Source organism: Rutilus rutilus, assembly GCF_951802725.1.
Source record: "Rutilus rutilus genome assembly, chromosome: 24".
Taxonomy (NCBI): domain Eukaryota; kingdom Metazoa; phylum Chordata; class Actinopteri; order Cypriniformes; family Leuciscidae; genus Rutilus; species Rutilus rutilus.
In genome coordinates, this window is record NC_140228.1 from 10,933,108 (window position 1) to 10,946,798 (window position 13,691).

A 13,691-nucleotide genomic window follows, 5' to 3' on the forward strand; every position below is an offset into this window, starting at 1 on the left:
CTATTTGTAAATCCGGTGATGTGTGCATTGATTTTTATCAATAAACTAGTGTTTTCTGACAGTGTCGACTACAAAGATGAAGTTGACGATCGCCATATTTGTAGTGAACGCACCTAGAGAGAAATGCACATATAGACATAATCAGAGAGTAGACTTTTTCTTTTCGTTTTGAATTATTTCGTTTGAAGACATTTCAAGCTTTGTGTATTTGATGTATTTATCATGTCTGTGTGAGGCATACGCTGAGTTTCGTTAAGTTAGGAGGATGAGATGCGCTCCAGCTGACGTGCAATGCAAGTGACCGCGCGGGCGCCTCCATGATTAGTGTCTGTTATATTTGCTTCTCTTACTTATTTAAATACAGGCAATTGGTTGATGAAAAATTGATTAAAATTAAGATACAATTTATAGAAAACGAAATTCACTTTAAAGAAAGGTTTTCTACTAAACAAAACGTAATGAAGTGGTCAAAATCATGTCTGACCCACTCCATATCCATCTCTCGATATAATGCATCCTATCTTACTCGTGCTGTTCACTTTTCATATTCAACATAGATGGAAAAAAATAACATTATAATATTTTAACAAATATGATACTAAATGAGATTATTTAATGGCTACAACAGTATAGTAGGCCTATAGACTTTTTTTTTTTAGAATATAATTTTGCTGTGCACTTGCATATTAGTGTCAGCTGGGAAGGAAATATAGAGACCAGGGCCCGGTTTCCCGATAACGCTCACTCTTAGCCTGCTAAGAAGACTCGAAAGATATATCTTACCAAATTTGTTTATTTTCCTAAGTGTGTTCCCCGAACTATACCTTAGGAAGCCGCTTAAGATATACCTTCTTACGTGGGACGTTACCCGGCGCTGTCCGTGCCAATGGTGCTGAATTGTTTGAAATCGATTGCTCGAGAATCAATTATTCTCTCGTGCAGGGGCTGTTTATGTGAGAAAGCGGTCATCTTTATAAAAGAAGCACTTCAGAAATAGTTGAAATTTCAATTTATTATGATTATTGGATATTATAAAAAATAATTCAAACTATAATAGCCTATAATAGCCTAGCCTACATATTTTAAAATTGTAACATATAGCCTATTGCTGCCACAATAACCTTTTCAAAAAGTTACGTGCCGCCTTTTCTTTCCCATTTTTGTTCGCTGAGGTGGAGCTGCGATGAAATATTGTTCTTGTAAATACTTTCCAGCATTTCAGTAATAAAAGTTTACATCTTGCGTACGGTGCTCGGCAGTGATCAAAAAGGATTTAAACCGTGAATTTTGAATCTCTTGTAAACTCGGAGATGTGGATTCAGACGGCAATTAAATTACCACACGACCTGTTTGTCAAAAAACAGAAGGTACTAATTCGGCCAGGGATTTTTACGCGGATTGGGTGAGAAAAACACTGATATTATGGATTCGGACGGCACTAAAATCACCGACTTACTCCTGTAAATGTTTAAAATACCGGACGAGCCCATGAGAAACAATATTAGCGTCCGAATAGGACTTAACTGACAGTAGCCTATGCTTTCACTGGCCTTTAAAAGAGCGTTTTAATTCAATTAATAATATTGTATAATAATATAATTAAAAATCTAACAACAATCAGTGTAATGACAATTTTATTCTTTGCATGAAAACACTTGAATTAGCCTAATTTAATACTGTCTGGGTGTATTAAAACTTCAGAATTATATTCATTTAGACCTGCAACAACGCTAAGAGAGAGCTACGAATGGTCCAGACCAACCTTACGAAAGTGTGACTTACAAAAGATATACTTAGCGTACGAACGTTTCGGGAACCGTCCCATAAGGTTAAGAGAGAGGTTAAGGAATAGGTTAAGAACTACTTAGAGATAAGAACGCTTTGGGAAACCGGGCCCAGACCTCTTGGAACTTTAACTGAATACATAGCGTTGGTAAAGCATACTGAAATTACATCCCTACAAATTTATTAGGCCCTACTGAAAATAAATGTATCGAATTTAAGCAAAGTAGCCTAAATGTTAAGACTGTAAGCCCTTTGCTTTTTTACGTAGCCTATAAAGGACTCTTATAGCCGACTTTGTGTTAATTTAATTTGTAGAGGATTTTTTTTAACTCAAACATTAACACTGAAATAAATGAAACTAAATTATTGTAAATTTTTTGGCACACCACGACGAGTGGCGCTATGCATTGTTCTAAAGCCAGGTTTTATTCTGGCATGTTGAATTAGTGTTCGACAAACGCGGCGGCGCGTTCATTTGAATGAAGAGCGTTTGAGCGAACACACACTGGAACGTTAGGCCATGTCGCAACGAGTAAATCGTGGCCGAGTGGTTGAACTTACGTTACGATCATTTAGATGACACGGGTTCGAATCCCGAACTAACTTGGACTACTGATATTTTTATATTAGCCTATTAATGCATTAATGCGTTTAAACAACAAACAATAAAATCAGAACCAGTATTCTGTTGCGTTCATGGTTTCAGTGGCAGTAATGCATCCACGGCTTTTCAAAATGTCACAAAGCGTTTTGAGATTGTTTTGAATGAAATATTTAAGTTTATAATTAAGTGTTTTGGCACACCACAAAACGAGTGGCAAACTCTTTGTTTTGTTTTGCAAACTCAGCTAGCCTGTGGGGGGTTTGGAGAAGGCAATAGTTGCTTTATCGTGGGGGTGCAGGACAGAGGTGTTAATGTTCCGTCTTTCATATGGAGAGTGTCGGAGCCAGCCTGATGAGCAGGCAAAGGCTAAATTCTTTTAAGGATTAATCTCAAAATCTCCAAAAGTCCATAGCCTATGTACAGTAGGCCCTATATCTTATTAAATTATATATTGTAGTTTTATTGATTGTATTTAAAGGTTTTCCACACACAATTTCAATTTAGCAGATACAGAGCTCTTTAATTCGCGACCCACCTCGTTTTATTGTAAGGTGAATTCAGCAAGGCATGTTGTATCTTTGAAGGAACAAAAGCTATTTGTTACTGCCACTGAAACCACGAACGCAACAGAATACTGGTTCTGATTTTATTGTTTGTCGTTTAAACGCATTAATAGGCTAATATAAAAATATCAGTAGTCCAAGTTAGTTCGGGATTCGAACCCGTGTCATCTATATGATCGTAACGTAAGTTCAACCACTCGGCCACGATTCACTCGTTGCCACATGGCCTTAACGTTCCAGTGTGTGTTCGCTCAAACGCTCTTCATTCAAATGAACGCGCCGCCGCGTTTGTCCAACACTAATTCAACATGCCAGAATAAAACCTGGCTTTAGAACAATGCATAGCGCCACTCGTCGTGGTGTGCCAAAAAAATTACAATAATTTAGTTTCATTTATTTCAGTGTTAATGTTTGAGTTAAAAAAAAATCCTCTACAAATTAAATTAACACATTTTTTCGATTTTTTCTTTCGTGATTTGTGTGGATGACACACAGCGACATATACAGTATTATCAGCTGTATTATTAATGCTTAATTTCGATAAAGACCCGCCGCGCGCAGTGAGGGAGACCAAACTTAGTAAAAAAATATCCAGCGCGAGAGAGGCAAAGAAAAACGCCTGTTCTTAATTTATGTTGCTTTGAACTTTTTTTCGTTTTGTACCGTTTTGATTTTTTTATTTAGCTGCAATTTCTTTGACAATAGAAATTTAAAATGTTGCAAGAATAAGATTCTGTGTTTCTTATTTTGCATCACAAAGGGAATAAACTCTATCGATGCAACCCTGTTTAAATAAATAAACTGTCCCGACACTTTATTCACCTTGAAATGTGCGATGGGTTTTCAAACTTAATTAATTTTCTTTTTCTTTTACATTTTCATTGTTTATTTTTTAATTGAAAGTAATACTGTATTGAAAGTATTTTTCTGATTTGTTCGATCTGTTTTGAAAAATGTCTTCCGTTGCTATGGCCGGGTATCACTGTCAGTCATCTCAATCTCGTGAATGATTCACACACACAAAAAAAATAATTTAGCAGATTAAAGACGAGCTTCATCATCTTCATTTTCTGGTGCAATCGGCTGACAGTCTTCCTTCATCAGATGTGTCGTCTTTGCAGCGGCACAACTGGAATGTTGCAAATTTATGTTGTAATGTACAATTGATAATTAAACAAGACGATTGACTTTAATAAACAGATGCATTTTTACGCATCAAGAACGGAAAAACATAAACTCTGTCAGCTACACTGAGATTCGATCTCAGATCGTTTGAAGCTCCGAGAGGCTATTGTTAATGCATTGACCACAGAGCTACCGTCTGAATAGCCTAAGTCTATTACTGTTTGTTCGGTATTTGAACCGATTTGAATTCGGCCACGAATTTGTTTTGTTTTATTTTGTTTTAAATGTATTTTTACATATTTTGCTTTCGTTAATGTTAACCAATTCTGTTGTAGCATAATAGGCCTATATTTTTTCCCTAAAAGTTTGTTTTATTCTCTACTTTGTTTGTTTATATTTTTACATATTCAATCAGTCTCATTTTTGTTCAAATAATGATTTTTTTTTTTTTTACAAGATCTTGTTCATTTATTTTTTTCAATTTTTTTTAAAATAAACAGATAGTAAACTTACCTTTTAAAATGCCGCAGTTGCTGCTGTTTTGCCCTGTCACTTGCGGCACCCGGTATAGCCTAGTCATTTCGCTTCGACTTTGAAATTCGACTGGTTTATTTTTGCTGCGGCAGTAATAGGCATTGTGGTTGTTGATTATTTATTAAATAATTCAATTGATAATCATAACAACATGTAAGCCTATTTAATTCTGAATATAACAAAGAATGCTTAAACCGACTAACATCGGTTTGTAACTGCAAGTCCTGAAAATGTTTTAATTTTATGTAAGTAAATGACAAGTAACCTATTGACATAGCCTTTCTAAATTATAGAAAAACTGGGCACACACTTTTAACGTGTCTACTTTGTTTAAATTTAATGAATTTGAATTCGTTTAACCACAATATTTATCTTGAATTTATCTGTGGCCTCTCAGCTCAGATTACTGCCGCGGCAGATTACGTCATAAAGAGAATAAACTGACACTTTTCAAAGTCTGTGATTACAGCGCCACTCAGCGGTAAAAGGCAGCAAATACACATCCCAATTTTGCCGCCGCGGGAACGGCGGCGGTAAAAGTCTCATTCTGGTTGTCCACCATCTGTATGAGGTCCAAATCTATCGGGGATGTTTTTAAAGAAAAGTATAAGAAAATCTAAGTGGAGTGAACTATGCAACACGAAACAGATCCATTCTCTGTATCCTGTGTTAATTAATGCCATTTGATGCATCTTTGAATCAACGTTTTCCTGATTCTCCTGATTCTATCATAAAATTGCAGTTTGAACAGTATAAAAATCATTAATTCAAGGAAAAGTCCCCATAAAAGATGCAAACCCAACATGTGTATATAAATCATCAGAAGATGGTCTTTAAAAGTAAGATCCCCATAAACTGCATGGGTTCCATGACAACTTTACGAGCAAACTGTGCAGTAAGATTCCAGGTTAGGTTAAAAGTTAAATCACATTAGTTGGAAATAAAAAAATAAGAGGGGTCATGGGCATTACACTTTTGCTGATCAGCACTATGAAATGTCATGCACCACAATCTATCCTTCCCTCAGAAAACTACAAAAAGGAAAAGCCGTGAAAAAGCCAACAACGAATGGAACATTTTTGAGCCCTAAATATTTTTCAAAATTAAACATTCTTTTATCTTCCACGAATGGAGCTAGAGATCTGTATATTCTATCCCCTACCCCTAAACCTACCCATCACAGAAAACTTTCAGCATTTTTACATTTTCAAAATACATAGTACAAGCGCTTTTCCTACACAATTTCCCCACAAAGTCAAAAATGACTGGTGTTAATATCTTTGTATAGGAACATTTGGTCCCCATAACGTAGGGAATACCAGGACCACATACACACACACACACACACACACACAATTTCCACAAAAATATTAAGTACCACGACTGTTTTCACCATTGATCATGTGACAATGAAGACTGGAGTAATGGCTGTCAAATTCAGCTGTCTGGAATCGCATACTCTTGAGTAGGTACTTGTTTTGAATAAGTACTTCGCAGCAGCTTGTGTTTGTAGTATGAATGTAATCTGTCATTATCATGTGACCTGCAGTGTCAGTTACTTCGCTTCACTGCCATTCACAAATCCTCTCCCGTGGCCTCATGGGATAGTATAGGCAGTGTCCATCGTATCCACACTGCCGAACCTCGCCGGAAACAGTAGGTCATCTGAGAACTTTTTGCCTACTCTTTTATTAGTACTGTAGATTCAGATATACTTCTTTTGTCACATACTGTTTTTCGCCTATAGGGAAGTATGTGATTTCGGATGCAGGCATGCAGCCTATGTCCCTTTAATAACTCTCAAGACACATATCAGTCAGCATTACCGCTAAACATCGAAGCCTGATCAAGATCTAAAGGGCCAATGCTCATCAGTTCAGCTGTACAAAGTGAGTTTGAATTAACCAATGACACGGTAGGGGTGAAAAGTAGGGTATTAATTTATAGGATACGTTTTCATCTTTCGTCCGTACCTGTCATCTCTGAAAAGAAACAACAAATCTCCTAGCCATAATAATGTTAGGATGGCAAGGCAACACCATTGCAAAAGAAATCCATCCCTCCAGTGTGCTATCAGCTGGAAGGCTGCAGTTTATTGAATTTGCTCTGTGTGCAGTGCGCCACTCAAGGTCATAATAATGAAGTCTGATTAGTTCATATGGGTGGACATGAGGGAGGTGAATAGGTCTCAAGATAGAGTAGGATTTGTTTCATATAGTCTTGCTTAGCTTCTTCTCTCACACATTAACCACACGCATGAAAATACATTCATTCAAACACAATCACCCACATGAGCTTCATAGATTTAATTTGATTGTATTCACCATCACGCCATAGGGGTCCTAGACTTTCTTGCAGAAGTCGAAAGCCGGATAATGAGAGTGATACAAGTATGAGACAATAATAAAATAACAACATCCAAACACCTACAGACTGGGATGGACTAAGACTGAACTTGGAGGGGAAAAACAGATTCACAATATAGTGGTACCATATTGGTTAATGTCCAATATTATAGATTTCTTAATTGTTTTTGGTAAATAATATCAGATACTTAAATGCGCATGTTCATTTTCGCCACCATCTAACATTCACTTAAAGTTACTGAAAATGTAATCTGTAATCTCCAAATGAAGATGTGTATCCATTTTTCATACTGCACATTTTAGTGTTGTGACGCTTGAATTCACTTGCAGCATTTACAATGGTTTATTTAAGTTTGTCTTTTATTTATACTTTATTTAAACAATATACTGACTTTTAAAATCAGCGACTAACATGGAAGTAACAACACTATGTCCTTCACTATAAACTTGGTATTCATCAAATCCTGAAAAAAAGGCATATAACGATTTCCACAAAAATATTAAAGCAGCACATCTGTTTTTAACATTGTGAAAGAATTCTTTCTTGAGCACCAAATCAGCAAATTTGAATGATTTCTGAAGAATACCTTCAGCCTGAATTTTAATATCAATACATTTTAAATATTTCCCAGTTCTATCAAAGTGGATCCTGGCCAGTACAGCCTGTCCACAACCTTGAGAAGACTTGCTGCCAAAGGTCAGTGATACAGCCTAAACACCATCTTTCTAAACTGTGTTCCAGTATGCCAATCATCCCATGGGTATTTGCAACAAACCAACAAGCCACGTCTCCCTTTTTTAAGTGCATCGTATGTGTGAATAGTGACTGTCGCAACAAATTTCCATCAACGATGCCTTATGTCTCAAGATGGTCTCTTTCAATAGTCCCACTGTGAATCGTGACAGGGTTACAGAGTACACTAAAATGTCCCTTTGCATGCACAGGCTCAGAATAACAGGGGAGAAAAAGCTGCTTTGTTCTGGAAAACAAGCCACCTTGCAGCACGGCCACGAGAAGGGAGAAAAAAGGAAGATGGAAATCAGCAAAAGAGATTACCTGTGACGAATCAAACAGGAGTAGATGGGATTTCATTACGTTAGGGTTTCAACTAGATATCAAGCAAAAAAAAAAAAATTCAGCAAAGCCATCAGTGTTGGCGATGATAACACCAGAGACTTATTCAGGATTGCACAACAGCCGAAAGCAATAAAGTTCAGTGAAGTCAGAGAAGCTCTGCAAACAAACACATGAACAAGGCTTTGATACAGTCAATAAATGATCTAAAGCTCTAAGGTTTCCAGTACATTGAAGCTTTACTCTACGAGCTATAACTGGTATTTTCCGACCAAGGCTCTGTACACACAAATGGAAAGGACGTCATTTACATTCTAAATACACTGTGCGTTCATGGTCTTATTGTGAATAATTCATTGGTGCACATCTTTTATATATATCAACTTTCCTCACCTCTGAAAATGTCACCTCTAAAACGACTTGCATTTTTGGATGACATCAAGCCCTTTCATTTTTTGCCCTTCCCCTCCAACCACAAGCCATCCCGTACGAAAAATAAGTTTATTCAAGTGTTCTATTAGTATACTTCTTTTAAACTAAAAATAAGAAAGTATACTTTCAGTCTACATTTTATATACTTCTCAAAAATATACTTTATGTACTTAAATTACACTTAAAGGTACACTGTAAATAATTTGCTGTAGTTATGCAGCTGTTTGCCAGTAACTTACTGTAGATTTAAATTGATGTTATTTACTGGCAACAGTTTGTTCAAAGGTAAATGAACATTAAACATTAACAAGTCTTTGTCTTTACAGAATAAAATTATAAAATAACAATCTAATGCAAAGCATTCTGGGAACCAGAAATCTTCATCAACCTTTTTCTGTTTTTTTTTTTCCTTCAGATTTTGGTTCCCAGAATGCTTTGCATGAGGCTGTTATTTTAGTTTTATTCTGTAACGATAAAGACTTGTTAATGTTTAATGTTCATTTAATTTTGAACAAACTGTTGCCAGTAAATAACATCAATTTAAATCTACAGTAAGTTACAGGCAAGTAGCTGCCAGTAATACTGTAATTTCTACAGATTTTTCTAACAGTGTAGGGTATAGGCAATTATTATTATTTTTAAATAAAAAGTTTTTTTTCTGGTTGAAACTCTCTTCACATCCTGATAGCAATCAATTATAAAAGTGGTCTAAATATGAAAGCATGTACATATATCTTATAAGTCTCAGAACCAAAAAATGTTCATCCAATCGTTGCATTCGATCCGATATTAGAATGAGTTTTGAAGGATCATACGACACTGAAGACTGGAGTAATGGCGAATATTTGGAAATGAATAGCAAAGGCACTTCTGGAAGCCAGATCGCTGAAAAAAGTCAGCAAATGCTGTTGTCATATTGCTTGTCATGGTTTTGCAGTGAGATTTTTGTTCTCAGTTCCGAAATTTTCCACGGACCCCTTGGCTATTTGAGACAGACCCCAAGCTTGAGAAACATATAAGAGAAGCGAAACTAACCGTTCATGTCAAATAAAACCAGAGGGACATGTTCCCACCTCACGCTGTCTGATTTTAACCAAAACCTCTCACTTTCTCATCACGCCGGGACTGTTCCGTCTAACGTGATATGAAATCCATGCCTCCAGTGTGCTATCAGCTGGGAGCCTGCAGTATATTGAGTTTCCTCAGCGTGGAGTGTGCAGACCAAGGTCATAATAATGATGTCTGATTAGATCATATGGGTGGACATGAGTGAGGTGAAGAGGCCTCAGGATCAGAGAGGGATTTGTTTTGTATAGTCCTGATTAGCTTCCTCCCTCTCTCATGCATCGAACACATGCACCTACAACACATTACGCCGGCTGCACAGGTCGCCTCTGCTTTGTATTCACCCTCACACATAAACAAACTTCCTACAATTGAAGAAATGGAAAGGTCGAGTGTTTCAGTGGATGCAAAAGATCTATTCACAAGTCTGCTGCTTCAATAAAAGACATCTATAGACAGAACTTGAAAATAAAGCTGTCTGAATAAAGAATCATTCATTACTTTTGACTGAAAACATGTGAGTGGATACATACAGAAGTTTGCTTATTCAGTACCATGAAAAAAAGCAAATGAGGTTCATACGTGACATCCAGAAGGCCAAGAACCCAGCGACCTCATATTGGTGACACAAAGCCCACATACACACTGAAGGTTGTCACTGCTCTTCTGAGCACTCAATGCTGGTCCGTACAAAGAGTTAATTTACTTACGGGAACGGCAACTGAATTCTACAATAGTATTTACTCCTGATTTTGTTATTCATATATTTTTGTAATTGATTAAAAAGGTGTGCATAAACTTGAATGGAAACACGTTTACAGGAAAAAAATCCCAGATATGCAGAAAAATTATATGTGACTGAATTTGCTTCTAGAATAGAATATCATCAAACCACTGATCACCAGCGAACACAATTTGTCAGAGTGTTTGGTCTGTGCACTTTAATCTGCAAGCATTCTTTACATTTAACAAAAGTAATGAAGTGGCTGCATCGTCCATTATCATTTTTATTTTGTGCCAGTTCTCCTGAAAATTACAACTTTGTTTTCTTGAAGACATGGAATGGAAACACCTTTTTTTTTTTTTTTTGCCATATTCAAATTTTTCACACTAAGTAAATGAGCAACTTGACTGGAAACACACTAAAGACAGATTTTGTGAGGTGGTGCTAGAAAAAAAAAATTAGTTGGTGTTTTAACTCATTCGCAAACATTAATAAATGTAATGTAAATATTCAAAATTCACAAAACTACAAAGAGCTATTTGCTTCCACATTAGATTTAAAGGAGTCATAATGTAGAAATTTCACTTTTCCACGAGAATCAATGTATGTTATGATTGCATAATGATTATACACTGGCCGGGAAGCCGATATTTAAAAGTGAAGCGTTTGTTTACCTCGGGGTTTGTAAAATAGGCCACGTGCACGCGCACGAAAAAACAAGATTTTGATTTCTTCCCCTTCTTGACGTCAAGACGGGGGAGGATATACCAAATATGGACACCGCAAACCTATGCCGCGGGAAGCCCGCCCCTCTCCCCCTCTCCCCCTCAGATTCAGTTTAGTTGACTCGAGAAAGATGGAGAAACCGAGTGCACACCTGAGATGCTCTGTGGGTGACTGCCACAAACAACATGCAAATGTGTTTTATCTACCAAAAACGGACGAAACTATCAGGGAACAGTGGAGGAAATTCATTTTTAATGACGCTGTCCCAACAACTCTTTCAAGTGGCGTATCGTTAGGTGTGTGTGCTAAACATTTTACACCGGAATCTTTTACAAATTTGGGGCAGTATCAGGCGAACTTGGCCTCGAAGCTCCGTTTGGGAAAAGGTGCCATCCCAACCATCAGGGACTTGCCAGAAATTGAAAAGGTAAGACTGTGTTTTTATTGCTCTACTGTGGTTAACAAATAGCAGCTAACAGCTAATGCGGCTATTGTATGTAACGTTACCTTCGAGGTAAACACGGGGAATGGACTCTACGAATGCTAGCCACATCTTTCCACTTTGTTTTACACTAGCAGCTACAGTAGTGACGGTACAGGAGTCCATGCTCAGTGGCTAAAACTGTTTAAATGCAAGTATGAAAACAATATACCACTAAACATTATTAGCCAAACTCATGCAAAACATGCAGTTTGAAAATAGCTTTCAGTTAGTGGGGCTTCTGTAAGAATGTATATGGCAATGGTCTATTTTTTCTTTTTTCTTTGGTTGTGATTACAATTTCACTAACAATAAGTACCGCCACATTTATTGAGCTATTGCAGTATTTTGTCTATGTTTTTGTACCGCTTGGAAGTAGTAAAATACATTCCTGCAACCAATCAACGCACCCCTCATTTGCATTATTATAATGACCGTCCACGACAGCCAAAACATCGCATCAGATCTCGCGAGACAATAATGCCTTTAGAAATAAGGGTCTGAGGGGCTCTGTGTTGATTTTTTTTCCACTTTTCTTTTTTAGAAGTGCCTAAAATACTATAATAGAGCATTTGGGTATCCAAGGTAACACAACATTATGACTCCTTTAACAAACTGTTAAATTCATTGTGGAATCCATCAGACGTTCTTAATTAAAACGGTTTTTGAATTGTACATTTTGAAAGGTAAACAGAAACCCATCCGAAATGTCATGAAAACAACTAATACTTTAGTACAAAAGAATCCTGTACATGTAATCCAGGGATGGGCAACTTTGGTCCTGGAGGGCCACTGTCCTGCAGAGTTTAGCTCCAACCTTAATTAAATACACCTGAACAAGCTAATTACTAGGCAGGTTTTATCAGGATTGGAGCCTTCCAGGACCTAAGTGGCCCATCATAACTCTCAGGCACTACACATTATGAATCTCCTCATCCTTTGTGTTTGGGGTTTGACATCTTTCTGTAGTGACAGCGAATTCTGTTTGAGGACAAACTCCTCTTTCCCTAGGCCACACATTTAATGCCAGAGTGTAGATAAAAACATACGTATCGCTTCCATCTAGACACAGGAAATCACTTTTAGGCTCAAACCTACAGCACAGCATTGGGAGTTGTCTGCTCCCACTTTCCCTGGTTCCTCTGGGATATGGGCCAAGACAGAAGGAAATTTGATTGGAGGAATAATGGTAAAGAGGATCTCGAGAGGTCAAGAGGATGCCATTTCCACCATTAATCATGTTCTTCAGAGCTATGTCAGCTACGATGGTGTCACTCTCCTCCAAAGCCATTGGGAACCAATCACAGCTCCACAGCTGATACATTCACTTCAGCCACAGTTTTACATCCTGTCTCTCTTCATAAAGTGTTACAGTTTCAATGTGTCATTTGTGTCATTTTGTGAAGAAACGTACATGTGGTGCTGGGTTAACACATCTCCAGGGTAAAGAATATGGAATTTTAATTGACTCTTTATACACAAAGGGTTTTTGTATTGCAAGATGACACTTAATGGGTTTTTTTCTCGAATGTGTCTGAAAACTGAGCTAAAACTCACACATTACATTGTTCACAGTCAGTGTAAAGATGTTCTAAACATGCATGACGTCCTTTCTTCTGTTTAATCTAAAGGAAGATATTTAGAAGAAAGTTGGAAACCAAAACAGTTGCTAGTCCCCATTGACTTCCATAGGATTTTTTCCTATACTTTAGAAGGACCAGCACAAGTGTTCAGCACAAGAAAGAAATGAATACAGGTTTGGAACAACTTGGCGGTGAGTAAACGATGACAGAATTTAAATTTTTTGGGTGAACTATCCCTTTAAGTGTTTCACTGTAACACAGATTGCTTTTTTGAAAAAACGAATGTGGAACAAGTAAACATTTATTTTTTTGGTAATCAATATTATTGTTGATTGAGCGTAACCTGTACACGATAACCTGGAATATTCCTTTAAACTGTCATTGTTTTTTTAGCACAATTTCTGATCTAGACATGCTGAAAACCATAAACTGAACACACGGTGTTTATTCACTGTATAGAATATCTCGTTCTTAGTTAAGTTGTCATGGCAGCACAGGTTAATGGCAAGGACTAGCTCGATATTTCCACATGTAATTTCAATGCCACGTGAAATGGAAATGGCAGACTTGATTGTCTGAAACGTCTAAAGAGCATTTGTCGTATGTGGCACAGATAAGCTTTTTTTTC